The sequence below is a fragment of the Bos indicus genome, chromosome 16, assembly GCF_029378745.1.
Source record: "Bos indicus isolate NIAB-ARS_2022 breed Sahiwal x Tharparkar chromosome 16, NIAB-ARS_B.indTharparkar_mat_pri_1.0, whole genome shotgun sequence".
In the NCBI taxonomy this organism is placed as follows: domain Eukaryota; kingdom Metazoa; phylum Chordata; class Mammalia; order Artiodactyla; family Bovidae; genus Bos; species Bos indicus.
In genome coordinates, this window is record NC_091775.1 from 60060759 (window position 1) to 60086859 (window position 26101).

The 26101-nt window shown below is 44.3% G+C and overlaps 1 long non-coding RNA gene across 2 annotated transcripts; it reads right to left on the reverse strand.

The window, feature by feature from the left end:
* Window positions 1-17823: 17823 nt before the first annotated feature.
* On the reverse strand, window positions 17824-25871 carry LOC139176263 (uncharacterized). 2 transcript variants are annotated; one of them, XR_011560677.1, is made up of 3 exons: window positions 25705-25871; window positions 21463-21541; window positions 17824-18806 (listed from the first exon to the last, which is right to left on the reverse strand). It is a non-coding gene; the product is annotated as an uncharacterized lncRNA (long non-coding RNA). The 2 variants fall into 2 exon arrangements; XR_011560678.1 differs by having other exon boundaries at window positions 25709-25868.
* Window positions 25872-26101: the final 230 nt, after the last annotated feature.

Sequence of the window (26101 nt, forward strand, 5' to 3'; positions counted from 1 at the left end):
TCTTCAAGTTACTCAGGCCAAAAATCTTAGCACCCTTTGTGATTCTTCTACTTCTCCCATACCCCATATTTAGTCCATTAGCAAATTCTATCAGCTCTTCATTCAAACTGTATCCAGAATTTGACCACTTCTCATAACCCCAATCTACCACCCTGATCCAGGCCACCATCATCTCTCACCTGAATTACTTAAAGGGCCTCCTAACTGGTGTCCCTGCTTCTGTCTTTCCCTGATGATGTGTATTCTCAACCCAACACTCAGGCTGACTGCTTCACTAACTTTAACAGGTTATAGCACCCCTTCCTCAAAACCCTGCCATAGCTTCCCCCTTACTCAGAATGGAAGTCAGAGTCCCTACGACAGCCCAAACCCTAATGACTGCTCCTCCATGACCACTCTACCCACATCTCCCACCTTCTCCTTTTCCTCCTAAGTTGCTGGTATTGATGGGTCCCTGCTGCTGCTGCTGCTGCTGCTAAGTTGCTTCAGTCGTGTCCAACTCTGTGTGACCCCATAGACGGCAGCCCACCAGGCCCCCCCGCCCCCGTCACTGGGATTCTCCAGGCAAGAACACTGGAGTGGGTTGCCATTTCCTTCTCCAATGCAGGAAAGTGAAAAGTGAAAGTGAAGTCGTTCAGTCGTGTCCAACTCTTCGAGACCCCATGGACTGCAGCCTTCCAGGCTCCTCCGTCCGTGGGATTTTCCAGGCAAGAGTACTGGAGTGGGGTGCCATCGCCTTCTCCGATGGATGGGTCCCTAGTGCCTACTTTTCATGTCAGCAGGCTGGGCCGTCACATACACACACATAGGCTCGCATAGCCCTGCTACGTGTGGCACATCAGCCTGTCACGTCGGTTAATGGACACGGTCTTGCTGGACGGTTTGCCAGTGTGTTGCTCCTGACCATGCTGCCAGCTATTATGCTGCAGCTGAGGTCATCCAGTGTGGCCCTAGAAATGGTCAGAGTGTGACAGGAGAGGAAGATGCCAGTAAGTTTCTGGCTGCAGCCCTTCCTGACACCACTGACCATGTTCTAATTACAGAACCTTCTCACAATCATACATATCACACTACGAAACACTCACCATTGAGTCAGGCACTGAGCCAACCATTGGTCCGGTACTAAGTCCTAGCCCTCTTTGGCCGTGCCACTACATACATAGCACTTAAAAATTCCTTGGATATGTAGAACTTCACAGAGTCAGCTTCCCATTCTACTTATTCTTGTATAAGTTTGTCTTCTTTACAAAGTCATAAGCTTCTGAAATCAGGAACCATGTATTAGATGTCTGTGTATTTATCAGGTACCTTGACTGATGTCTGGTACACAGGGAATGTTCAAGAAACATTTTCTGAATTGAAAGTAATTGTGCAAGAGTGATCAACCAGAAGTGGTGCCTTTTGAGAACCACCTTCCCTAAAATGGTTCAGTGACACAAGTAAGCCACACACCCGAGCTGGACTGAGATTCCAAAACGGGAGCACTGAATCCAAAGGAAACTAGGGTTCTCAGCCGTCCACTAGAGGGCAGCACATTTACTATATCAAGACATAATCTGATGTCCAAACACTGGTCTGTGATGGCAGAAAATGTGCCCCAGCCCAATAGAAGGAAAACTGTAAAGAAAGCATTTATAGCTCCACACAATTTTTCTTTACTCCTCATCTGAGTCCTGAGACCTGTGATTTGGCTCCAATTTTTTATTTGTGGTTGTTTGTTTCAGATAATAAAACTGTTCCTTTAAAATAATGGTGACTATATTGAACCTAAAAATAAATATCAAAAGACCCAAGTCCCTGAGTGGGAGCAATTATTGCAAAAGGACCAGTCAAGCTCAAAATAGCTGTGAACGGATTCAGGCCCAGGCAAGAGGAGCCAGCCTCCTGGCTGATCTGGAATCAATGTAACAAACTGAAATAGATAAAATTTTTAAATGCTGAAAACAAGCATACAGACATCAACAGTAAGTATATCATGCTATGAACATTGCTCTTATTTGATCATTATTGACCACTGTCTCTTTGCAGTATTGTTAAGAGACTTCACAAAATGGATAGAAAATGAGCATTCGACATGTGGGAAGGAAAAAGCAGAAGGAAGAGCTACTTAGAATTTCCAAGAGAAATAACACTAGGGTCCAATTTTGCTGTTAGATATAATAAGTCCCAGTAAGTAAGCAAATGAGAAGTAAGCCAAGCTGATATGGCTTGATTTCAATTCTGTATTTGTTTGTTCTCTGATGCATTCAGAGAAAAAAAGTGGCAAAATCATTCAGTGAATTCCAAGCCATTTTTACCACAAGTCTGCAGCAATTTCAGTACTGCCTTCCTCCACAAGATCTGCCTAGAGAATCACAAACACAGCCTATATTTATCTTTCAAGAAACCTCTGTGTAAAGACAAGTCTCTTAGAAAGTACAGCATCCAGGTACATACATTTCCCCTTGAGTGTTTCAATATTTTTGTTGTACAAGTGATGCATTCCAACCACTAATTATTTGATCGATTATTTTTAAGTGTGTAATAGATTCTCATCATTCATGTATTCAATAAGCATTTATTGAGCATCTATTGTATACCAGAAACTCTACTAAATGATACAAGTAAAAGCATTAGTTTCTGTTCTCAAAAAGCTGAGAGTCTGATGGAAGAGTTATAAGGAGAGATGCAAGGGAAATTAAACAAGGTTAAGCCCTATGATTCATTAACACAAAGGACTGGCACTGAACCCAGCCTAGTGGGCGAGGGCTGTGACCAAAAACACTTTCTGGAGATAATGAAAATAGAGAGTAAAGGTGATATTCCCTCAGCCAGGTGGATATGCTAGGACTGGTGGGAAAATTAAAAGACTTGTTGCCAACTGCTTATCAATAGCAAAAATTGAAGCTAATATTTGTCAAGTGCTTACTCTATGCCAGGCATTGAATGAGTACCTTGAATATTAGATCTTATTGACGAGGTAGTGTTAATACATATGAAGCAATAGGATATCAACATAGAGTTGTAGTAAGAAGAATAAAGGTCACCAAAGATGCCCACGTTCTTATCCCTGGAACTTCTGTGTGTTAAACTGTCACAAAATGGTCACGTGGCAAAATGGACCTATTTATGTTTACTGATCCCAAAATAGGGCTCTGGATCTTCTGGTGGGCCCAACATAATCACTTAGGCTCTTAAAAAGGGAAGAGAGGCAGAAGAGAAGGTCAGAAGATCTGATATAAGGAGTCCAGCAGCCATGGCTGGCTTGAAGATGGAGGAAGGGAGCCATAAGCCTAGCAATATGGGCAACCTCTGGAGTTGAGAACAACTCCCCAGCCACCAGCCAAAAAGGAAATGGTGACCTCAGTCCTACAACCAGAGGTACTTCAATCCTGCCAACAGTTTGAATGAGCCTAGAAGCAGATCATCTCCCAGAGCCTGCCAATATACCTTCATTTCAGTCAGGTAGTCTGAGAAACCAGCCAAGCCCACTAGACTTCTGACCTAAAGATCAATGAGATAACAAATTTGTATTGTTTTAAGCCACTAACTCTGGCAATTTGTTATGACAGCAATATAATACTGATAGAAGGGCATTATCTAAGTAAGAAAGTAAAACAAATAGGAAGACTATTACTACTGCACCTACTAAATGCCAAGAGCCACTCAACTATCATTCCCTTTAGCCCTCATATGCATGTAAAGTTGATATTATTCTTCCCATTTCACAGATGACAAAATGGAAACACAGATTTTTCAATAACTTAAGTCACAGCTAATAAGCAGTGAAATCTGAGCCCATGTGTCAGATACCAATGCTCCTGTTCTTTCCACTCTGCCATGCTGCTGCCAGGTAATTACTCTTTACATGTGGATATGCTGGGTCAGGACTTCCCTGGTGGCTCAGAGGGTAAAGCATCTGTCTACAATGTGGGAGACCCAGGTTCAATCCTTGGGTCGGGAAGATCCCCTGGAGAAGGAAATGGCAATCCACTCCAGTACTATTGCCTGGAAAATCCCATGGACAGAGGAGCTTGGTAGGCTACAGTCCATGGGGTCGCAAAGAGACAGACACGACTGAGCGACTTCACTAATCACTATGCTGGGTCACGAGGGCTTCCCAGGTGGTGATAGTAGAAAAGAACCTGCCTGCCAATGCAGGAGACATAAGAGATGCAGGTTTGATCCCTGGGTCAGAAAGATACCCTGGAAGAGGGCATGGCAACCCACTCCAGTACTCTTGCCTGGAGAATCCCATGGACAGAGGAGCCTGGAGGACTGAGGTCCATAGGGTCACAAAGAGTCAGACACAACTGAAGCAATTTAGCGTGTGTGCGCGTACACACACACACACACGCTGGGTCATAATGCTTTCTGTGCATTATCTTAATTGAACTCTAACAGTCTGTGAAGCGGGCAGGACAGAAATTATTTTACCCTTTTCACCCAAATGAGGACACCCAATCTCAAAATAAAGTTTGAGTTATATGTATCCCGGGGTAAGAACACAGGCCTTGCGACACCAGCAACCTGCCCTGACTCCACCACCTCAGGGATGCCTAGTCCATAAATTACTCCCCTCCACATGAACTCAGTCCAGTCAAGTGTGCCTGGAACATACAGCCTGTTCCTACAAAGCAGCAGGAGAGGACCACTGTTAGAAGAAAAAATGCGGATGGGGTTCTGGGAGGGAAATCAATACTTGAAGTGAAATTGAAACCTGTGGCTACAATGCAAGAGCTGTAGAAAGGTTCTCCGCTCCACTTAGGATGATAATTATCAGTAATCGCTGTAATGAGACTTTGGTGCAAGGAGTCACATCTTCGGTGTCCTCTGCAGCTGTGCCAGGGACCAGCGAGGATGCTCTAAGTGTCTAATTTTTACTCAATTATCTATTATGAGTTCCCAGAGTTCCTAGAGTCATTTCGTGCCCTGTGCATTACCAAAATCTCATTTTGGAGAAGGCTCCAAAGAAATCTGCTTTATCTGTAGCGGATTCCATTTACCCATAGGTCTTTCTGTAAAGCCTCTATGGTCCAGGCAGGGTGCTAGGCACCAGTAACACTGGTTCTTTGTCCTCATGAGGCTTGTACTCTATCAGGAAGAGAAACACTAAGCAAGTTAGCAAATGAGTAGAACTATATTTGAAAGATATAGCACAGGTAACCAATAGAACCCGAGATGGATGGGGGGTGCTTATTTTAAAGGCCCAAAGGGGTGAGGTTCTGCTCACAGGGATGAAAAGCCTGGAGCAATAGGGCTTCTGCAGGCCTGACTCAGAGAGCTGCCTTACAGGGTAATCTCTGTGAGCCTCACCCTGTGAGGGGCAAGATCTAAAACAATAGTGAGATCTGTAATATTAGAGCCTGGTGCTACAGGGAGGTGGGGGATAAAAAGTTTAAGTGATTCACTCCGGATAAAATATACGTGATCTGCTTCTCATTCCTTACTGTATGAAGCTGGTCTGTTTACATAACCTCTCTGGGCCTCAGTTTCTTCGCAGGGTTATGTCAATGCACATAAATCACTGGATAGTGTTCAACACGTAGGATATTCTCAGGAGACACAAACAATGCCTGGTACATAGTTATCACATGATACATATTAGCTGCTGTGAGGGTGTGTCTACTCTGAAAAGTGAAGAGAACTAATCTCCACTCACTAGGTCCACTGTAAACATATATATATATGTTTTCACTGGTCATAGCAAACATCCTCTTCCAACAACACAAGAGAAGACTCTACCCATGGACATCACCAGATGGTCAACACCGAAATCAGACTGATTATATTATTTGCAGCCAAAGGTGGAGAAGCTCTATACAGTCAGCAAAAACAAGACTGGGACCTGATTGTGGCTCAGACCATAAACTCCTTATTGCCAAATTCAGACTGAAATCAGAGAAAGTAGGGAAAACCACTAGACCATTCAGGTATGACATAAATCAAATCCCTTACAATTAAATAGTGGAAATGAGAAATAGATTTAAGGGACTAGATCTGATAGAGTGCCTGATGAACTATGGATGGAGGTTCGTGACACTGTACAGGAGGCAGGGATCAAGACCATCCCCACAAAAAAGAAATGCAAAAAAGCAAAATGGCTGTCTGAGAAGGCCTTACAAATAGGTCTGAAAAGAAGAGAAGCAAAAGGCAAAAAAGAAAAGGAAAGATATACCCATTTGAATGCAGAGTTCCAAAGAATAGCAAAGAGAGATAAGAAACCCTTCCTCAGTGATCAGTGCAAAGAAATAGAGGAAAACAATAGAATGGGAAAGATGAGTGATCTCTTCAAGAAACTTAGAGACACCAAGGGAACATTTAATGCAAAGATGGGCTCAATAAAGGACAGAAATGGTATGGACCTAACAGAAGCAGAAGATATTAAGAAGAGGGGGCAACAATACACTGAAGAACTGTACAAAAAAGATCTTCACGACCCAGATAATCACGATGGTGTGATCACTCACCTAGAGCCAGACATCCTGGAATGTGAAGTCAAGTGGGCCTTAGGAAGCATCACTATGAACAAAGCTAGTGGAGGTGATGGAATTCCAGTTGAGCTCTTTCAAATCCTGAAAGATGATGCTGTGAAAGTGCTGCACTCAATATGCCAGCAAATTTGGAAAACTCAGTAGTGGCCACAGGACTGGAAAAGATCAGTTTTCATTCCAATCTCAAAGAAAGGCAACGCCAAAGAATGCTCAAACTACCACACAATTGCACTCATCTCACACGCTAGTAAAGTAATGCTCAAAATTCTCCAAGCCACGCTTCAACAATACATGAACTGTGAACTTCCAGATGTTCAAGCTGCTTTTAGAAAAGGCAGAGGAACAGAGATCAAATTGTCAACATCTGCTGGATGATTGAAAAAGTAAGAGAGTTCCAAAAAAACATTATTTCTGCTTTATTGACTATGCCAAAGCCTTTGACTGTGTGGATCACAACAAAGTGTGAAAAATTCTGAAAGAGATGGGAATACCAGACCACCTGACCTGCCTCTTGAGAAATCTGTATGCAGGTCAGGAAGCAACAGTTAGAACTGGACATGGAACACTGGACTGGTTCCAAATAGGAAAAGGAGTACGTCAAGGCTGTATATGGTCACTCTGCTTATTTAACTTATAAGCAGAGTACATCATAAGAAATGCTGGACTGGATGAAGAACAAGGTAGAATCAAGATTGCTGGGAGAAATGTCAATAACCTCAGATATGCAGAGAACACCACCCTTATGGCAGAAAGTGAAGAACTAAAGAGCCTCCTGATGAAAGTTAAAGAGGAGAGTGAAAAAGTTGGCTTAAAGCTCAACAATCAGAAAACTAAGATCATGGCATCCAGTCCCATCCCTTCATGGCAAATAGATGGGGAAACAGTGGCAACAGTGGCAGACTTTACTTTTGGGGGCTCCAAAATCACTGCAGGTGGTGACTGCAGCCATGAAATTAAAAGACGCTTACTCCTTGGAAGAAAAGTTATGACCACCCTAGACAGCATATTCAAAAGCAGAGACATTACTTTACCAACCAAGGTCCATCTAGTCAAGGCTGTGGTTTTCCCTGTAGTCATGTATGGATGTGAGAATTGGACTGTAAAGAAAGCTCAGCACCAAAGTATTGATACTTTTGAACTGTGGTGTTGGAGAAGATTCTTGAGAGTCCCTTGGACTGCAAGGGGATCCAACCAGTCCATCCTAAAGGAAATTGATCCTGATTATTTATTGGAAGGACTGATGTTGAAGCTGAAACTCCAATACTTTGGCCACCTGATACAAAGAACTGACTCATTTGAAAAGACCCTGACGCTGGGAAAGATTGAAGGCAGAAGGGGACTCCAAGGATGAGATGGTTGCATGGCATCACTGACTCAATGGACACAAGTTTGAGTAAACTCCGCGAGTTGGTGATGGACAGGAGGCCTGGCATGCTGCAGTCTATGGGGTTGCAAAGAGTCAGATACAACTGAGCGACTAAACTGAACTGATATATATACATATAGACACACACACACACTTCTTATTACCATTACTGCCCCCATAAAATGACCTGCTTACCTCTATGGGTGAAATTCAGCCCCTCAGAAGCAGTATGTTGAAGTCCCAACCACACCCACTCATATCTCAGAATTTGACTTTATTTGGAAATAGTCACTGTAGATGTAATTAGTTAATAGGAGGTCATACCAGAGCAGAGTGGGTCCCAAATCCAACATGACTGATGTCCTTATACAAAGGGCAAATTTGGACACAGTCACAACCATGCATAGAGGGAAGACAACGTGAAGATGCTGGGAGAAGATGATATCAATGAGTCTAGGAAAGGGGCCTAGAACAGACGCTTGCTCACAGCCTCAGAAGAACTCCACCCTGTCAGCACCTTGACCTCAGAGTTTCAGCCTCCAGAACCATGGAGGACAAGTTCATATTGTTAAGCCACGCAGTTTGCGGTACTCTGCCGCCCTGGCAACCTAACACATATTCCTTAAGGGTAAGATGTGTGTAGTGTTTAACTCTTAGTGCCCAGCATCCAGCAGAGGGCCTGGTGCATACTAGGTGCTCAATAAACATGTATTAAGTGAGGGAATAAAGGAATAAATATCTAGTATGGTGGCTCACGGGCTTCCTTGGAGGCCCAGATGGTAAGGAATCCACCTGCAATGCAGGAGACGTGGGTTGGATCCCTGATTTGGGAGGATTTTCTGGAGGAGGAAATGTCTACCCACTCTAGTATTCTTGCCTGAAAAATCCCATGGACAGAGGAGCCTGGCAGGCTATAGTCCATGGGGTCATAAAGAGTTGGAAATGACTGAGCAACTAACACACACACTCACACACACGCACAGGGTGCTCATATTGCCAGCAAGAAATGCCAGAGACCAGTTTAAGGCATATAACCAAATAGCTGCTGTGGTGAAGATGTGGCTGACAGTCGGGGATCAATCAAATATGGGATTGGCTGCCTCTAACCAAGACACAAGCAAGTGCTTGACACTATGGTGAAGAGGAAGTCCCTGGAGGCGCCAGTTGTCAGGGGACACAGCTGTTTCCAAAAATCCTGTGGGGCTGTGTGCTGGACCTGAGGTCTGTGCCTGGGAGCAGGCCCCCTCCTCACACCGGGCTAGGAACAGGCCTCTGTCCCTCATGAGGGAAGCCGGCAAGAACAGGCAGCACCAGCATCCATGAAAAAGCCCATGGAGCCAAAGGATGTGCAAAGAGAGTCTCAGACAAGGGCAGTTCTAGAAGCCTGCCGTACAGTCTCAGAGATGTGGGCTCACACCTGGGAAATGCCATGAGAATTGAAGGGCGGCTCAATTCTGAGTCCATTCACCTGGGAAAGGACAAAGGTGAGGACTCCCTCGCCCAGGAGGCATGGAAGATAAGGGCTAGGCTGGTGGGGGGGCCAAGACCCAAGTAGAGAGGAGGATGAGAAGGAGCTGCAAGTCAGGGTGAGTGGAGCAACAGGAGTTAAGATGATCATTCTCTAGAGCAAAGAAGATGGGAGAGAAAAGGATTTTCATAATTGAACTATTCTAATTGACTGCTGACTCCACACTGTTCAGATCCGCCAGGTAATCACTCAGTCCTCCATCGCGTTTCATCTGTAGAGCTGGAGCAGCTCCTTGGAGGGGGAAAGGCAGGCTTACGAACTGATAGGAGAAATCACTCCTTGCAGGCCTTCAGTTCCTCTTGTTAAAAATGGTGCCAGGAAAATCATAATTAAAATAGGAATGTGGTGAATAACAAGCACCCCTTTCCTTGAATGTGAAATAGATTTTAACAACTACCTTAGCTAGAGAACCCAACACATTTGACCTTCCAATAAGGGTAAGCAGAGTTTTCTATCAGCGTGAAATAGAAACTATAAATCAAATGTTTCATATCTAAAGTCCAAGCCGGCTCTAGTGAGTAAAATTCTACTCTCCAACAGTCTTATTTTTTTTTTCTTTTTACTGTCTGGCTATCACACTTCCTTGACTCTGGAACTATATGGATACTGTTTCTTCATCTTAAATCTGTGAAACTACCTTCAAGAGCAATAGTCTTGACTACTTGTGATATACTATCCAAGATAAAGAAGCTGGTCAGTAATAAATGCACCTTTGTGGGAGATTCTATCAAGCGGGAACAGTTGAGATGGAATCTTTGGGAGGGAGGAGGGAGGGAGACAGGAAGGGGATATGGTGTGGTGAAAGTGGGTTGCAGAGAGATTCTAGAGAAGGCAGCAGAGAGCAATGTGAGTGCAAATGCATTTTGGAGAAGGGTTGACATTGATAATCTAATTCTCCTGATTCAAGAACAATAAAAATTTTCCTTCCTGGAACCTACATTTTCCCTGATAGCCCCAAACTCCACAGGGGACCCAACAACATCCTTTGCTGAAGGAAAGCTTAGACCCTGAAGGAGCCACGCTGCCTCTAGAAGCCAGGTATCTTTTCTAGGATGCTTCTGCTAAGTAGGGAGCACTCAGAGCTATATGGCTGAGAGTCTGGTCCTACTGAAAGTACAAGCGGATCCTCCCTCGGCCGTTCAGTTCAGGGCAAGATGTATATGCTCCCGTGGTCGCAGACACACTCTCCAAACTCTCCAGAGGCCCCTAGAACTCTCCAGTGACTCTTTGATCATCTTAATGGGCTTGTTAGAGGGCGACAGTGAAGAGTCCCGGAGTGCCGTGCAGCCGGCGCTGCTGTGGGAGCCCGGTCTCCAGAGAACGCTGCCGCCCTTGCAGGAGGTGTGGAGCCTTCCGCTGACCCAGCTCAGCACCTGCAAGGAGACCACCTCGGTGGTGGCCCATCCCCTCCCACACGCCCTCCCCTTGGTACCTAGTCTCAGGTTATAGGAAATCTCAAAATTACAGCACTGAAGCCGCTGGGAGTTCAGTGCCTGTTCATTACCACAGCTTCCTTCCTCTCTGCAGCGGAGCTTCCAGCTTCCTCTCTGCCGCAGGTGGGGATGTCTTCACTCCAAGCTTAGAGAGATCTCTGGAAAATAACCCTGGCAACCTGAAGGGTGACGGACACTTCCACACTCCTTCAGGATAGACTTGTGGTTCTATGCCTCTGGTCAACCACACACCAAGGTTTCTGGCAGGTAGCACCCGCATTTCCCATCTACAGACGCCTTAGCCCCACGCTTCTCACCCCTGAATTCTATGAAAATCACCTGGGGAGGATTTGAACAGATAATTGCCAACATCCAGGCTCCTCCCCCAGGGAGTCTGATTTGATTGTTCTGGGTTGAGGCCCAACCGGCAGCCACATGTTTCAAAAGCTCCCCACGTGATTCTAAGGCGCAGCCAGGATGAGTTACCAGATTGGCCTCTAGGCCCTCCCGGGGCTTCTTTGCAAGGATGGACAATGGAGCCAACAGAATGCCCGAGAGAGGTGGTTTCACTTATCGCTTGATTTTCTGAATACTTCTCAGAGCGTAAACATAAATCTGGAATCTGAAGGTCATAGAAGTCATCCCCAATGTATGAACTAGAAATATAAACCATCTATTTGTTCAGATTGGACACATTTGTTGAAGGCCTACTATGCCTTGCTGCTAAGTCACTTCAGTCGTGTCCAACTCTGTGCAACCCCATAGACGGCACCCCACCAGGCTCCGCCATCCCTGGGATTCTCCAGGCAAGAACACTGGAGTGGGTTGCCATTTCCTTCTCCAACACATGAAAGTGAAAAGTGAAAGTGAAGTCGCTCAGTCATGCCTGACTCTTAGCGACCCCGTGGACTACAGCCTACCAGGCTCCTCCGTCCATGGGATTTTCCAGGCAAGAGGTACTCTGCCTTTCGGGGAACTAAAACAGAAGCACATGCGTCAAACAGTTTCTCCATATACTTGGTTCTCCCTTCTGCCCCTTCATACTTGGAAACCTAATCTCCTGTTTTGAATTCATTCTCCCTCTCTCTTTCAACCTTTAGGTATAACATATATATAGGCTTATTTACTTATAAATCTCAGTTCATGCTTCTCAATGAATAGTAAACCTCCAACATATCCCTCAGGTTCATGTAATTGGAATAGGAGGAAACACCCACATCAAGAATGAACAAACCTCACGGACTCTTCTTTCAAGACTCATCTCCTGATCAAATTTCTGTTATAATAGCCTAAGGATCTAATGGTAAATATTCAAGAAACCCAAATCAAAGACCTTTTCTACTCTCTCTGCTCTATCCTTTCTAGTGTTATGTTTTTACCAAGCTGTCAGGAAAAGCAAAACCATGAAACTCCCCAGATTCTTACATATGCCTGAAACCTTGAGGGCAAGGGAGGAAAATCCGGCTGCAGTTAACACTCTCATACCAGAGCCTAGAAGACCAAAGATCTAGGACCACAAGCGAGAGTGGCCCTCGTGCATCATTAGTCACTCTGCCTCTGCGCTTCTGCTCTCCACCGTCATCCCCGATTTCAATTCTGTCTATACTCGCCTTCCCCACTAGACTGTAGCTGAGCCAAAAGCTTCAACTTGTGCATCCCTGTCTTCCCATCCCCCAGTGGCTGTATATAATAATAGCTCACATGTACTGAGCACTTACTATGTGCCAGGCACTGTCCTAGATGCTTCCCATATACTATCTCATTTAATCTCCAACCTTCAATGGCAACCCACTCCAGTGTTCTTGCCTGGAGAATCCCAGGGACGGGGGAGCCTGGTGGGCTGCCATCTATGGGGTCGCACAGAGTCGGACACGACTGCAGCACCCTTTATTTATGTTTATGTGATTAATACTTTTACTATCCCATTATATAGAGGAAAAAGTGGAATTCAGACTTTAAGCAACTTGCTCACAGGTACACAGGACCTAGGAGGCAGAGGCTGGGTCACACCCAGGTCATCTAGCTGCAGATTCTCCTCTCTTAGCCACCACTATACCATGCGGAAGTTGGATAAATCAGCACAGTTGTTTCCAAGGTCTTTATTTAGAAGAGGCAGCTATAGTACTTAATAGATAGGCAACCTTGAGAAAATTATGGAGTCTAAATCTCAATCTCCTCCTAGAAAATGAGAGTAAAAGTAACACAAAGCTCATGGGGTTAGCACGATGATGAAATTAGATATCATATATAAGGTGCTGAGCACAGTGTCAGGTACTTAGTAAATATTTTAAAAGCTAGATGCTGCTGCTTGCTGGTTGGTACCTTGGTCTCTGTTAGTAGAAACATCTCGCATTACTCCCCAATCTGAGTAGTATCATCTCTCCCTATAAGCATCGTGGGCAGTAGCCACTGATTTTTTTATAACTTTATTTAGATATTATTCACATCCATTCACCCATTTAAAGTGTACAATTCAGTGGTTTTTAGTATATTCACAGAGCTGTACAACTATCATCACAATCAATTTTAAAGCCAATTTAGAATTTAGAAGCAATTGAGAGGCAAACAGAATCAATTCCGGGGGATTTTTTTTCATCACCCAAAACTGAAACTCTGGAACCATTATAAGTCACTCTCCATTGCCCCCAAGCTCTCTCCCTACAGCCACTGGCAATCACTAATCTATTTTCTCTACATTCGGGACATGTTGTATAAACAGAGTCATGCAATGTATGTGCCTTCATGACGGATTTCTTTTACTTAACGAAATGTTTTTAAGATTCATCCAGGCTCAGCCTACAGCAAAACTTCATTTCTTCTTATGGTCAAATAATATTTCATTATACAAATGGAACACATTTTATTTATTCATTCACTAGTTGAAGAATATTTGGGTTGTTTCTACTTTTGGGCTGTTATGAATAATGCTTCTATGATCATTGGTGTATAAGTTTTTGTGTGGACACCACCCTTATGGCAGAAAGTGAAGAGGAACTAAAAAGCCTCTTGATGAAAGTGAAAGAGGAGGGTGAAAAAGTTGGCTTAAAGCTCAACATTCAGAAAACGAAGATCATGCCATCCAGTCCCATCACTTCATGGGAAATAGATGGGGAAACAGTGGAAACAGTGTCAGACTTTATTTTTTGGGGCTCCAAAATCACTGCAGATGGTGACTGCAGCCATGAAATTAAAAGACGCTTACTCCTTGGAAGGAAAGTTATGACCAACCTAGACAGCATATTGAAAAGCAGAGACATTACTTTGCCAGCAAAGGTCTGTCTAGTCAAAGCTATGGTTTTTCCTGTGGTTTTCCTATGTATGGATGTGAGAGTTGGACTGTGAAGAAAGCTGAGCGCCGAAGAATTGATGCTTTTGAACTGTGGTGTTGGAGAAGACTCTTGAAACTCCCTTGGACTGCAAGGAGATCCAACCAGTCCATTCTGAAGGAGATCAGCCCTGGGATTTCTTTGGAAGGAATGATGCTAAAGCTGAAACTCCAGTACTTTGGCCCCCTCATGTGAAGAGTTGACTCATTGGAAAAGACTCTGATGCTGGGAGGGATTGGGGGCAAGAGGAGAAGGGGACGACAGAGGATGAGAGGGCTGGATGGCATCACCGACTCGATGCACATGAGTTTGGGTGAACTCCGGGAGTTGGTGATGGACAGGGAGGCCTGGCTTGCTGCGATTCATGGGGTCACAAAGAGTCAGACATGACTGAGTGACTGAACTGAACTGAACTGAATGTTGTTACTTCTCTTAGGGACACACTTATATATGAAATTGCTGGGTCATATGTTAACTCTGTCCTTGGAGTAGGAAAATGGCAACCCGCTCCAGTATTCTTGCCTGGAAAATTCCATGGACAGAGGAGCCTTGTAGGCTACAGTCCAAGGGGTTGCAAAGAGTTGGGCATGACTGAGCACACACACACAGTAACTCTTATGTTTAACCTTTTGAGGAACTGCCAGACTGTTTTCTAAAATGAACAGCCACTAATCTTGCACTTGCTTCTAGGTGACCTGAAATAAGTCACTTAACCTCAGTAAGCTTGAATTTCCTTATCTGTAAAATGAGGATATACCCCAGAAGAGATCTTGTAAGTACAGGGTCATCACTGCCTGACATCCAGTAGGTATTTAGCAAAAGGCAGGTATTCTGTTGTCCCTGGCAAATGGTTCCCTGCCTGCTCCTCCCTCTCCAGTTTGGATTAAAAATATAAAGCCTGTGCCATGGAAGGATTGAGTGCAGCCTAATGGAGGTGTTAGGTAGAGAAAATCAGAGTACAAAGTCATACCACCTCTCTGAATCACGCCCCAGGTTTCTAAAATAAAGAACAAATAAACAAATAGATGAATCTCAACTCGTGTGTGCATGTTCTCTTTGCTTCTATAAACTGGACTTCTGCCCAGAAACCACAAGTAAAGAAGAAATCAATAATCCAACTTTTGTATGCTAATGTAATTTGGTGAAAAATGTACTACATTGAGCTCAGTTAGAACATTCTCTAGATTGCTAGAGTTTCTTACAGGCCGCATCTCCAGAAAGACCTACAAAAATGAGATTTAGCAAAACCGTCGTCCACGTGGATCTGAGCGATGTAGAGATGCGTGAGCCCCAGTTCCATTGTGCTGAAGCCTTGATTAGCATTTCTGTTCCTGGCAGAAAAGACTGACAGTCAGTCAATCAGTCCCAAATAACAATAATATAGCTCTGCAAAAAAGCAACTTCCACTCTTAGGGGAGTTATTGTTATTCAGGGTAAAAAATATCCCCTGGGCAGATTCACTCCACTGCAGAAGTTGGTTTCAGTGTTACTTTGCAAAACCTGGGGGGAGAAAAAAAAGAAAACCAAAAAAAGTTGTACATGCAATATTTCACATTGTGAGTAGATTTGCTTTGGGGACAATAGGCAGGATGCTTGGAGAGACCCCTCCTAGCAAATGAGAAAATAGAGGGATTTCTATCTTTAACTGCAAAAATAGTAAGAGGAGAGACTTGAAGACTGAACACAAGTGAGGCTGCCCCATTGTTGCGGCTCCCCGTGGAGGTGGGGGTCACACACACGGGAGACGAAGCCACGGTCCCAGGCTTTCTTCCACCAGCCCCAGCTTCTGGCTCCCTCTGCAGTAATGTTAATTATAGGGTAAGAAAAACTAATCTTTTCTTTTTCTAAAGACATTAATCAAACCTATCAAAGAGGTACCAAAAAAAAGAAAAAAGACAAACTTTCAACTAGGGATTGCAAAGAAAGATTTAAGAGAAAAAATAGGATTTGCTTATTATTAGCCATGGGAAGGTTAAAAAGAAACATGATAATTGAGTAAAAGCCACTTGGGATGTTCTACATGCATTTTATACACACAAAAAAATCAAAAACCAGTTTATACTCAGTATAAAAACTGAGTATCATAACCTGCTTCTAAGCACCCACTTGTCACTGAGTAAAAAATATATGCCAGATAAATACGCTGACAGCTCTCAGATGTAATATTACTTGTTTCGAGGCTGAATTTTATATGAAGCAGGTGTGTCATTGAGCCCTTCAGTTACTAAAATGACCTCTTCCAGGAGTCCTAAGAGGCCTGGACCCCAGTAACCACCACCAGAAGGAACTGGGGAAGGAGATGGTTTGTCTGACCTCAGAGCCAGAAAACAAGCACAGTGACATTACTGAATGAAACCAGGGCATGGTGTGGGGTGGAGGAGGATTCTTCCTGAAATACTGTGACTCTGGATCAAAAGAAAACAATGCAAATTTTAGCCTCTAAATGTAAAATGCTCTCTCTATCCTCCAGGGATTTGTTTAGGTTGTTCCCTCTGTCCTACCCCAGGCTAGCCTGCCATTCCTCCCGAGGTCCTCACACAGAAGCCGCTTCCTGTCGCGTGCGTTCCCCAGCTCCCGAGGCTGAGTTATGTGACCCCATGAACTTGTGCAGCTCTCTATAATCACCTGTTCAGAGAAACTGCCTGTTTACTTCTCCAGCTGCCTGGCTTGCATGTAAGTCCCTAAAAGAAACAGAAAAGCCCCATCGTGTTCACAGGGTATACTCAGGGCCCATACAACGTGTGGCACATAGAAGGGCTCCATAACTTCACCAAAGTCTCTAGCTGAGTGAAAGAAATAGAGCATCTGAACCCAGAAGTGAGGCAAACCCTGAAACTGCCCACCAGCCAAGGTCAATCAAGTCAAGTACTGGGGCAGGGTGGGGCCTCAGAAGGACTGTCCTGGAGAAAACCATTCAAGGACGAGATAATACCCGCCTCCCACCTCCACCAGTCTTCCTTTTCAGAATCTGTGGCTTTTTCTTACTGTGTCTTAGAGCAAAGAAGCTTCTTGATTGTTACATTTAAAAAGTCAAAAGTCCTTTGCAACTGTATTGTTATTACATGAGGAGCCTAGGTCCTGACTATAGATTAGTAGAACAAAGGCAGGTGGACCTGAGTTTAAATTCCGACTTTGCTACCAACTAGGCAAAGAAGTAAATCACTTAATCTCTCTCTACCTCAGTTTTCTTCTCTGCAAAACAGTGATAATAACTGTGTTGCAGAATCATGGTGATTAGATTAAGTAATGAAAGGCATGTATTTGGCATTGTATTGAGGGCTATTTGTTAGTGATGGATGTGTGTGATGATGTGTTTCAGCAACTTTGAGAGGTAAGATTCCCAAATGTTTACTACATTTGTTCCTGTTGTGTCAGGCATTATAAAGAAACATAGGCTATATTTCCTGCCTTCAGGGAGGTCATAGTGCACTGAATTCAACGGACCCAGGAGCAGCTGCAGCACAGAGAGGTTAAGACACATGCCCAAGGCTCCCATGTGGCAGACTCAGGATAAAAACACAAGTCTAGTGATGCCCAGACACTACTCTTTCCAATAGCTCACATTCCATGAGGAAGGGGAAAAGGCACATTTCTTTAGTGCTGTGCACCCTGCATGGAAGGTAAGTAAAAGAAAAAATAAAATAAAATAAAAATACTGTAGTCATTGGATGGGGTTTTAGTCGTTAAGGCTGCCATAACAATATACCACACATTGGGTGGATTGTAAACAACAGAAATTTATTTCTCACAGTTCTGAAGGCCGGGAAGTCCAAGATCAAGGTGCCAATAGTATCTGGTAAGAACCCAGTTCCTGGTTCACAGACATTGCCTTCTGGCTATGTCTCCACATGGCAGAGGGATGGGAAATCACTCTGGGATCTTCCATAGAAGAGCAGCAATCCCATTGAAGAGGGTTCTACCTTCAAGATCCCATCACCCACTAGGGCCCCATCTCTGAATACCATCAGTTTGAGGGTAAGGATTTCAACCTATGAATATTGAACAGAAACAAATATTCAATGCATAGCATATGATAAGTAGAGTGCTTCCTAGTACAGATGCATTAAGGATTTTTATCAAAAAAAAAAAAAAAAAGAAAGAGGTTTAGAAAAAAATTTCAAGAATTGTATTTAACAGTGTTGCCCCATGGGTTGCCCAGAGCAGAAAGTCTGGACCAGTGAAGGTCAAGGAGCTATTTTTCAGCAGTAGAAGGAAATAGAGATAAGCTTACATTTTTTCTTTAATCACAATGACTCTTCTTTCAAACAAACAAACAAAACACTACCTGTTGCAAAAACTCTTCCACACTCTGACTGAATAAAAATTATGTGTGAAGGGAGCAAAATTACTTATTAACATCCCCTCCCCATTCAACCTGCCACCCACCAAAAGACTAATCCTTATAATCGCAAGGTCCCCTGTTGAATATGTAGAGACAGGGTGCTCGGATATGGGTTTGGGGGAAATAAGTTACTCTGCATAAGAAAGGAAGAACTATTGAGAGGGGTCCTAGGAAAGTTCCCAGCCCACAGTCCTCTTCATAAATGCAGGGTCTACTTCTTAGGCATTGACTCGATGGTGCTCAGACAGGCTCCTTCCCTGGAGGTCACGATACACTAGGTGTCCTTGTGTGTTTTGTTTTTTAAACGAGGAAGCACACTTGGGAGATGAAACCATCACCTGTAAAGGCAATGGGGGAAATTCGTTTTTAGGGTGACAGAAGGCTGAGCTCAGAACGTGGCAGCAACGGGAAAGGAGACTAATACAATATGATGAAGAACGGGGAGAATTCAGTGAAGTGGGGAAGGCTACGCTAGGCATCCGGGAACTGTATAAGGGCAGAAAGACAAGTTGAAAAAGGACCCAAGAGAAGAAGAAGGGACTTTTCTGGAGGAATAACAGGGTCAGGCAGGACCGGGCTTCTATCAGAATTTTACTAAAGGCAAAACGTGGGTGAAAGAAAGCCTGACCATAATCAGAAGACGGGAATTTTCATCCTAGCTCTGCTCCAAGCTTGCTGTTGGACCTTAGTTGGACAAGTCACCAAACCTCCTCAACTTCTGTCATTCCCTCACTTGGGCAATAGTTGCTTCACAGCAATGATGACTTAGTGCCACTGAAAGTGGCTTGAATGCCATGCCGGGATCTCAGGAGTGTGGCCTGGAGTGAAGCCTCCCAGTTGTTTCTCAACTACCATCTCCACTTTGTTGGAGGCCCCCACCCTCTGCAGGGGACGTGATCCTGCTAGGGAAATTTAATGGACGTAGTCTTGTTGAGGCTTCAGAAATAGGAGAGCAGGCCTTTCACTAACTTCTGACCCTAGCTGGACTGTGTGCCAGCCTGCAAGCACACCAATTGTTACCAGCAAGCCAAGCAACACTTTAGATAAGAAACGGAGAGGGTCCTGGAATTTCTGGAGCCCCAAGGACCTGGTCAGTCTTTTGGGGTCTGGAAAATCTTATGATTCACAAGGTGAAACAGCACTGTAAAGGCTAAAGAAAAACCAGAGCTGCATTTTTTCATACAAACGGATGATGACATTCACAGCCTAAGGTTATAAGCGGGAGCCCCAAAACCGCAATGTGAAGTCTCACCTGTAAGTTGGATGTACCAACCAGGACCTCTTCCATTTGGGACTCCAGATTGCTGTTTCTCAGGACTTCCCAGTGTTGTTCAAGTCTAGATGTAGGTGTCAACCCAATTTGGTGATGTAATATCTCTCTCTACTGCTGCTGCTGCTGCTGCTAAGTCACCTCAGTCGTGTCTGACTCTGTGTGACCCCATAGACAGAAGCCCACCAGGCTCCCCCGCCCCTGGAATTCTCCAGGCAAGAACACTGGAGTGGGTTACCATTGCCTTCTCCAATGCATGAAAGTGAAAAGTGAAAGTGAAGTCACTCAGTCGTGTCCCACTCTTAGTGACCCCATGAACTGCAGCCCACCAGGCTCCTCTGTCCATGGGATTTTCCAGGCAAGAGTACTGGAGTGGGGTGCCATTGCCTTCTCCGAATATCTGTCTCTACTGTTTCTGTTTTCTTTTAAAGACTGTATATTGAAATCAAGTCAAATAATCCTCTCTTAAATGTTGAAATTGTTCATTGTGTGTGTAACAAGTGGTTTCTTTTCTTAACAAATCCCTTGAACCTAAAACGAAAGTAAAACTTTTGACAAAACAGATTTGTATCTCAGGCTTTGCTTCCCAAGGGGTACTAGTGGTAAAGAATCCACCTACCAATGCAGGAGACACAGAAGATACAGGTTCGATCCCTGGCTTGGCAAGACCCCCTGGAGGAGGAAATGGCAACCCACTTCTGTATCCTCGCCTAGAGAATCTCATGGACAGAGGAGCCTGGTGGGCTACAGTCCATGGGGTCACAAAGAGTCAGACATGTCTGAGTGACTGAACACACACATACACATTTGTTTGCTTGGGGTCCAATAATCTCGTCTTTTTATTTAGAATCCTTTCAGGATGTACTTGAATGTATTGATTTCCCTTCCTACGTAAGAGAGATGCTAGGTAGAGAGCAGACTTGGCACTCTGCAGAACTAATTGTCAAGTTACCCTTGTTCTAGCCTTGGTTGTGTGAAGCCATCGTCTCCTTTTGATTGAGTTTCCTTATACTTAGAGGGTTGGAACTGAAAATCTTTAAGGTCCCTTCAGGCTCCAAAGTTCAATGGTCCCTTGAAAGACCACTCCTGAGGCTATCCTACCAGTCCAGAGTTCCAGCATTTTCTATTGCCCAATTAGCAGCATTTATCTAACTTTTTTTTGTCAGGTATGTGCTTCTATTCCAGGTATTCTGAGCCAATTCTGCAAATCAGACTTCTTGGAAGATTCAAATGGTTTAAACTATCTTCAAACCTAAGACATCAAATGTACGATTTTCCCTTCATCCACCAACTTTGTACTTTTATCCAACAAAAAAAAAAAGAAGGAGGTACTGAGTCCATCTGGCACGATTTGCCTTGAATAAAAGCCCATCTGCTTATTATTTCTAATTTCATTGTCCTCTAGAATGTTTACAGAAGTTTCTTTCAATATTTATTGCGCTATGTTTCTAATTACTGATCCAGACCATCCACGCAGACTTGGTAGGGTACCATGCAAGGATGTAGGTGTCTTTCTCCTTTTCATCTCCACAGTTCTTTACTCTGGAGGCACAATGTGGCCCTCGGCCATCATTACAACCCCCTGGTGTCACACTGCAGCGATGGATTCTGACAATCAGTTCCTTTATCTCAAGTCTCCCTGGGGCTTGCCAACGAAGCTGCCTCTGATGAATCTTTGCCTGCCTCGACACCATTATTGTCATAGCAAGGATGGATATAATTACCTGGTTTATTATCCTGAGGCTGGCTTCATCTGGCCCATGATCACTGGAAACAGAAGGCTTATCTCTGTCTTCAGGAGTCCTGAAGAGATGGGTAGGAGATTCACATTTCTCAAATTACTGAAAGACATTTCTGAAAGACAAGGATGGTCTCTGCAAGAATGGAGGCATTTCCAACCAAATCCTTTTCAAAATACCTACCTAAAAATCAAAAAATGCTAAAAACTGTTTAAAATTAACCCTTTTCTCCCCAAATGAGCTCCCATTTCTGATTTCCCCGGTTCTATTATGATGCTTTACTCTTCTCATCCCATGGCACTATCACTGCCCACAATCAAGCACATTCTGTTACTCCTTTGTAGTATCTTGATGCCTTTTCCATCTCCCCATGACTTCCCGTCCCCACTCCATCATCTAATTTCAGCCCCATATTACATGGTCTCCATTCCTGCAGGACTTCCTATCTCTCAGTCTCTCCTCCACCCCATTCAACAAGCACATGACTCCAGAACATAAAATATTGATTTCATCACTGTCCAATTCAGCAATATGCTATGGGTGCCTTTGGCCTTCAGGATTCCATGCTCTTGCTGACTCACAGGGGGTTTCCACAATTGAGCCTCACAGCCCCCAGCTGGCTGTGTATCCCACAGCTGCGCCATGAATCCTCTTTCCAGGCCCACAGGGAGTGCTGGGCCCTCCCTGAGCTGCATACTCAGCTTTTGTTCACACACCAACTTGCCAGGCATGTGAAAAAGTTGAAAAATGACAAAGACAGAATCTGAGGTGAAATCTGACTGCAGACACCTAGGGATTAAAATCGAATGTAGCAGTGAATTTTTATGGGGTGGGTCACCATTCTCCCAATTCTCGTGCTGCCTCAGATCCAGGGGAAATATCCCCACTCTGTAGACAGGCCACAGCTCTCCTTTAATGATCCAGAAGGAAGTTCTGGAATGAAGGGATGGAGGAAGGGGAAGAAAGGAAGAGAGAATGAGGAAAATAAAAGAGTAAAAGAAAAAAAAGCAGGCACTATACAGGAAAGGCAGGACTTATGGGTCAAAAAGATGGGCTTTGGAGTCAAGCAGAAACAGATTCAAACCTCAGCTCAGACTAAGGCTGCAAGTTGGGCTCTTTACCTCCCTGAGACTGTTTCCTTATCAGTAAACAGGGTGAATATCCACCTTGCAGGGTCAGTGTGAGTATTAGAGTCAATGTATGTAGATTCCCAGCCCAGATCTTGGCACTTAGCCTCTTGATCTTTGCTGAATTACTCCATCGCCACCTCCAGCCCCAGCAGGTTCCACTGCAAGGGTGCTCATAGGGTGGGTTCACTCTACCAGCCTCCAGTCCAGCTTCTAACCAGGACTAGAGCGTGCAGTGGGAGCCTGTTGTCTGGCCAGTGGTTACAGCTCTTCCCCCCACAGATCACAGATCTACATATGCTCCCATTGAGACTTTCCCTCAGACTAGAACTCAGTTGCCCATGTGCCCAAAAGTCCACCAGGTGGGACTCCCCACATCCCTTCAAAGATCAATGCCCCCTTGTCATCCCTAGTGACCAGCTGCAGACCTGGGCTCCCAAAAAGTGAGCAGCACTAGCTCCGGCTCATGACACGACAGCAGGATGAGATAGTCGAGGCAGTCAGCCCAGAGCTGGGCTCCTGAGCCCTGCTCCTGGGGTTGTCCCTGTCCCTAACATCTCTTAACTGACTAATCTTGAGTGTATCACTTCAATTATGTAAGCCCTGGTTTCCTAGTCTCTAAAACGAAGACCTGCTTCCTGGGGTTGTTGTGAAGATTAAATGAGTTAATGAACACAAAACATTTAGAATATTGCCTGGCACACAGTAGGTAATCCATAAAATATTAGCTGTTCGAATTATTAAAGCCTTTCATCATCAAGGTCTCAGGTGCCTCACAATCAGGCTGATTAAGATGGCTCCCTGTTTACCCTGGGGCTTCTGCAAAACATCCTGCTTGTTGTCATGACCATAATGTGCCCACATGTGGTGCACACGCATACAGACACACAGCCTTCAGCCTTCAGCAGTACCAACCCTGAGGCAAGAAAAGACTGATTCCCTGGAGCCTTCAATAACAAGCACTGTTCTCCACCATCTCCTGATGAAACCAAGTCAGCACTCAGCAGTATCCTGCATCTGCTTCACTCAGCAGACTGCCTTCGCTTCTCCCAGGTCAGCAGGGGGGAAGGTCAGAGGTCAGATGGAATCATTTGACCCAACCCTTTGTTGAGAGATCATAAAAATTGATGTCTTTTGGCCTGAAATGTCCGACTTGTCAGTATCACCTCAACTTACCAGGTATTTCTCAACTTTACACTTTTCTTCGGCCTTACTCAGAAAGTTTACAAATTCGAATTCAACCTTTCAGAAAACATTTACTGAGCATCAGTTTTATGCCACGAATTGTGCTGGGGCTGCAGATATAAGGATGACTCAGAGACAGACTTTAGGTTTCAGGTTACAGTCAAGACAGGAAGACAGGCAGCTGGACAGATCACTTCAATGCAATGTGATATATGCTAAGGCAGAGAAATGCACGAGGAGCTCGTAGAGAACACAGAAGAGGCATCCAACCCAGCCTGTAGATCAGGAAATGCTGCCAGGAGAAGGTGACTCCAGAGAGGCATCTTGATGGGTGAGTAGTCATTAACAAAAGAATAGCATTTTTAAAGCATATTGGCATAAAAAGAAGTTGGGTCAGTTGCAGAGACGTGGACAATCATACAGATGGTCTCATCTTACTTACTTCACATCATACAGAGTGAAGTAAGTCAGAAAGAGAAAAACAAATATCATATATTAATGCATATATATAGAATCTAGAAAAATGGTATGCTGCTGCTGCTGCTAAGTCACCTCAGTCGTGTCCGACTCTATGCGACCCCATAGACAGCAGCCCACCAGGCTCCCCCGTCCCCGGGATTCTCCAGGCAAGAACACTGGAGTGGGTTGCCATTGCCTTCTCCAATGCATGAAAGTGAAAAGTGAAAGTCAAGTCGCTCAGTCGTGTCCGACTCTTAGCAACCCCGTGGACTGCAGCCCACCAGGCTCCTCCGTCCATGGGATTTTCCAGGCAAGACTACTAGAGTGGGGTGCCATTGCCTTCTCCAAGAAAAATGGTATAGATGATCTTATTTGCAAAACAGAAATAGAAACACAGACATAGAGAACAAATGTATGGATCCAAGAGGGGAAAAGGGTGAGGGATGAATTGGGAGATTGGGATTTGACATATATACACTATTGATACTATCTATAAAATAGATAACTAATGAGAACCTACTGCATAGCTCAGGGCTTCCTTCATAGCTCAGTTGGTAAAGAATCCACCTGCAATGCAGGAGACCCCAGTTCAATTCCTGGGTCAGGAAGATCCCCTGGAGAAGGGATAGGCTACCCACTCCAGTATTCTTGGGTTTCGTTTGTGGCTCAGCTGGTAAAGAATCTGCCTGCAATGCAGGAGACCTGGGTTCAATCCCTGGGTAGGGAAGATCCCCTGAAGAAGGGAAAGGCTACACACTCCAGTATTCTGGCCTGGAGAGTTCCATGGACTGTATAGTGGGGTCACAAAAAGTCAGACACGACAGCAAATTTCACTTCACTTCACTGCATAGCTCAGGGAACTGTGATGATCTAAATGGGAAGGAAATCCAAAAAAGAGGGAATATATGTATACTTACAGCCGACTTTCTTTGCTGTACAGCAAAAACTAACACAACATTGTAAAGCAACTATACTCCAATAAAATTACTTTTTGAAAATGTCAGGCTAGAAAAAGTGCCAAAGCTAAGGAAGGTTATTAGTGTATAATTCCTATAATTGAAATAATACCTAGTAGAAAAACAAGCAACTATAAATTTCTAGGGAGAGACTGGAAAAGAGAGGGGTAATTTCACTTCTTTAAATAGTATGAGAACTCACATAAAACTAATATTAAAAGTTAGAAATAATAAAGAAAATAATAAAAAAATGACAGAGTCCTTCCTACCTCGACCAAAAGAAAAGATACATGGATATGATAATCTACTTCTCTCTTACCTTACCAAGACAGGGAGAATCTCTTTGGGGATTCATGCCAAATAACTGATGTGATAAAATAAAATACCCCAAAAAAGCATATCAGCATAAAAAATACAGTACGATTTTTGTAACTATGGTTATTTGGCACCACTGGAGGGTACAGAGGGCTTCCCAGGTGGCATGGTGGTAAAGAACCCACCTACCGATGCAGGATACGCAGGAGATCTGGGTTCGATCCCTGGGTCATGAAGATTCCCTGGAGCAGGAAGTGGCAACCACTCCATTATTCTTGCCTAGAGAACTTCACGGACAGAGAAACCTGGCAGGCTACAGTCGGTGGGGTCACAAAGAGTAGGACGTGCCTGAGCACACACACACAGGCTGAGGAGGAGGGGTAGGAGAGGAGATGGAAGATGGGCAGGTACTAGACCATGAAAGGACTGAAGTCTTTTGAATATTATCCTGGAACAAAAGGGGAAACATTCAAAGGTTCTAGCAGAGCAGTAACATGGTAAAAGTCGAATTTAGGTAGAAGTGAGAGGCTAGGTGGGACAGGGGAGAAGTATCTAGAAACAGAGAACATTTCATGATTATTT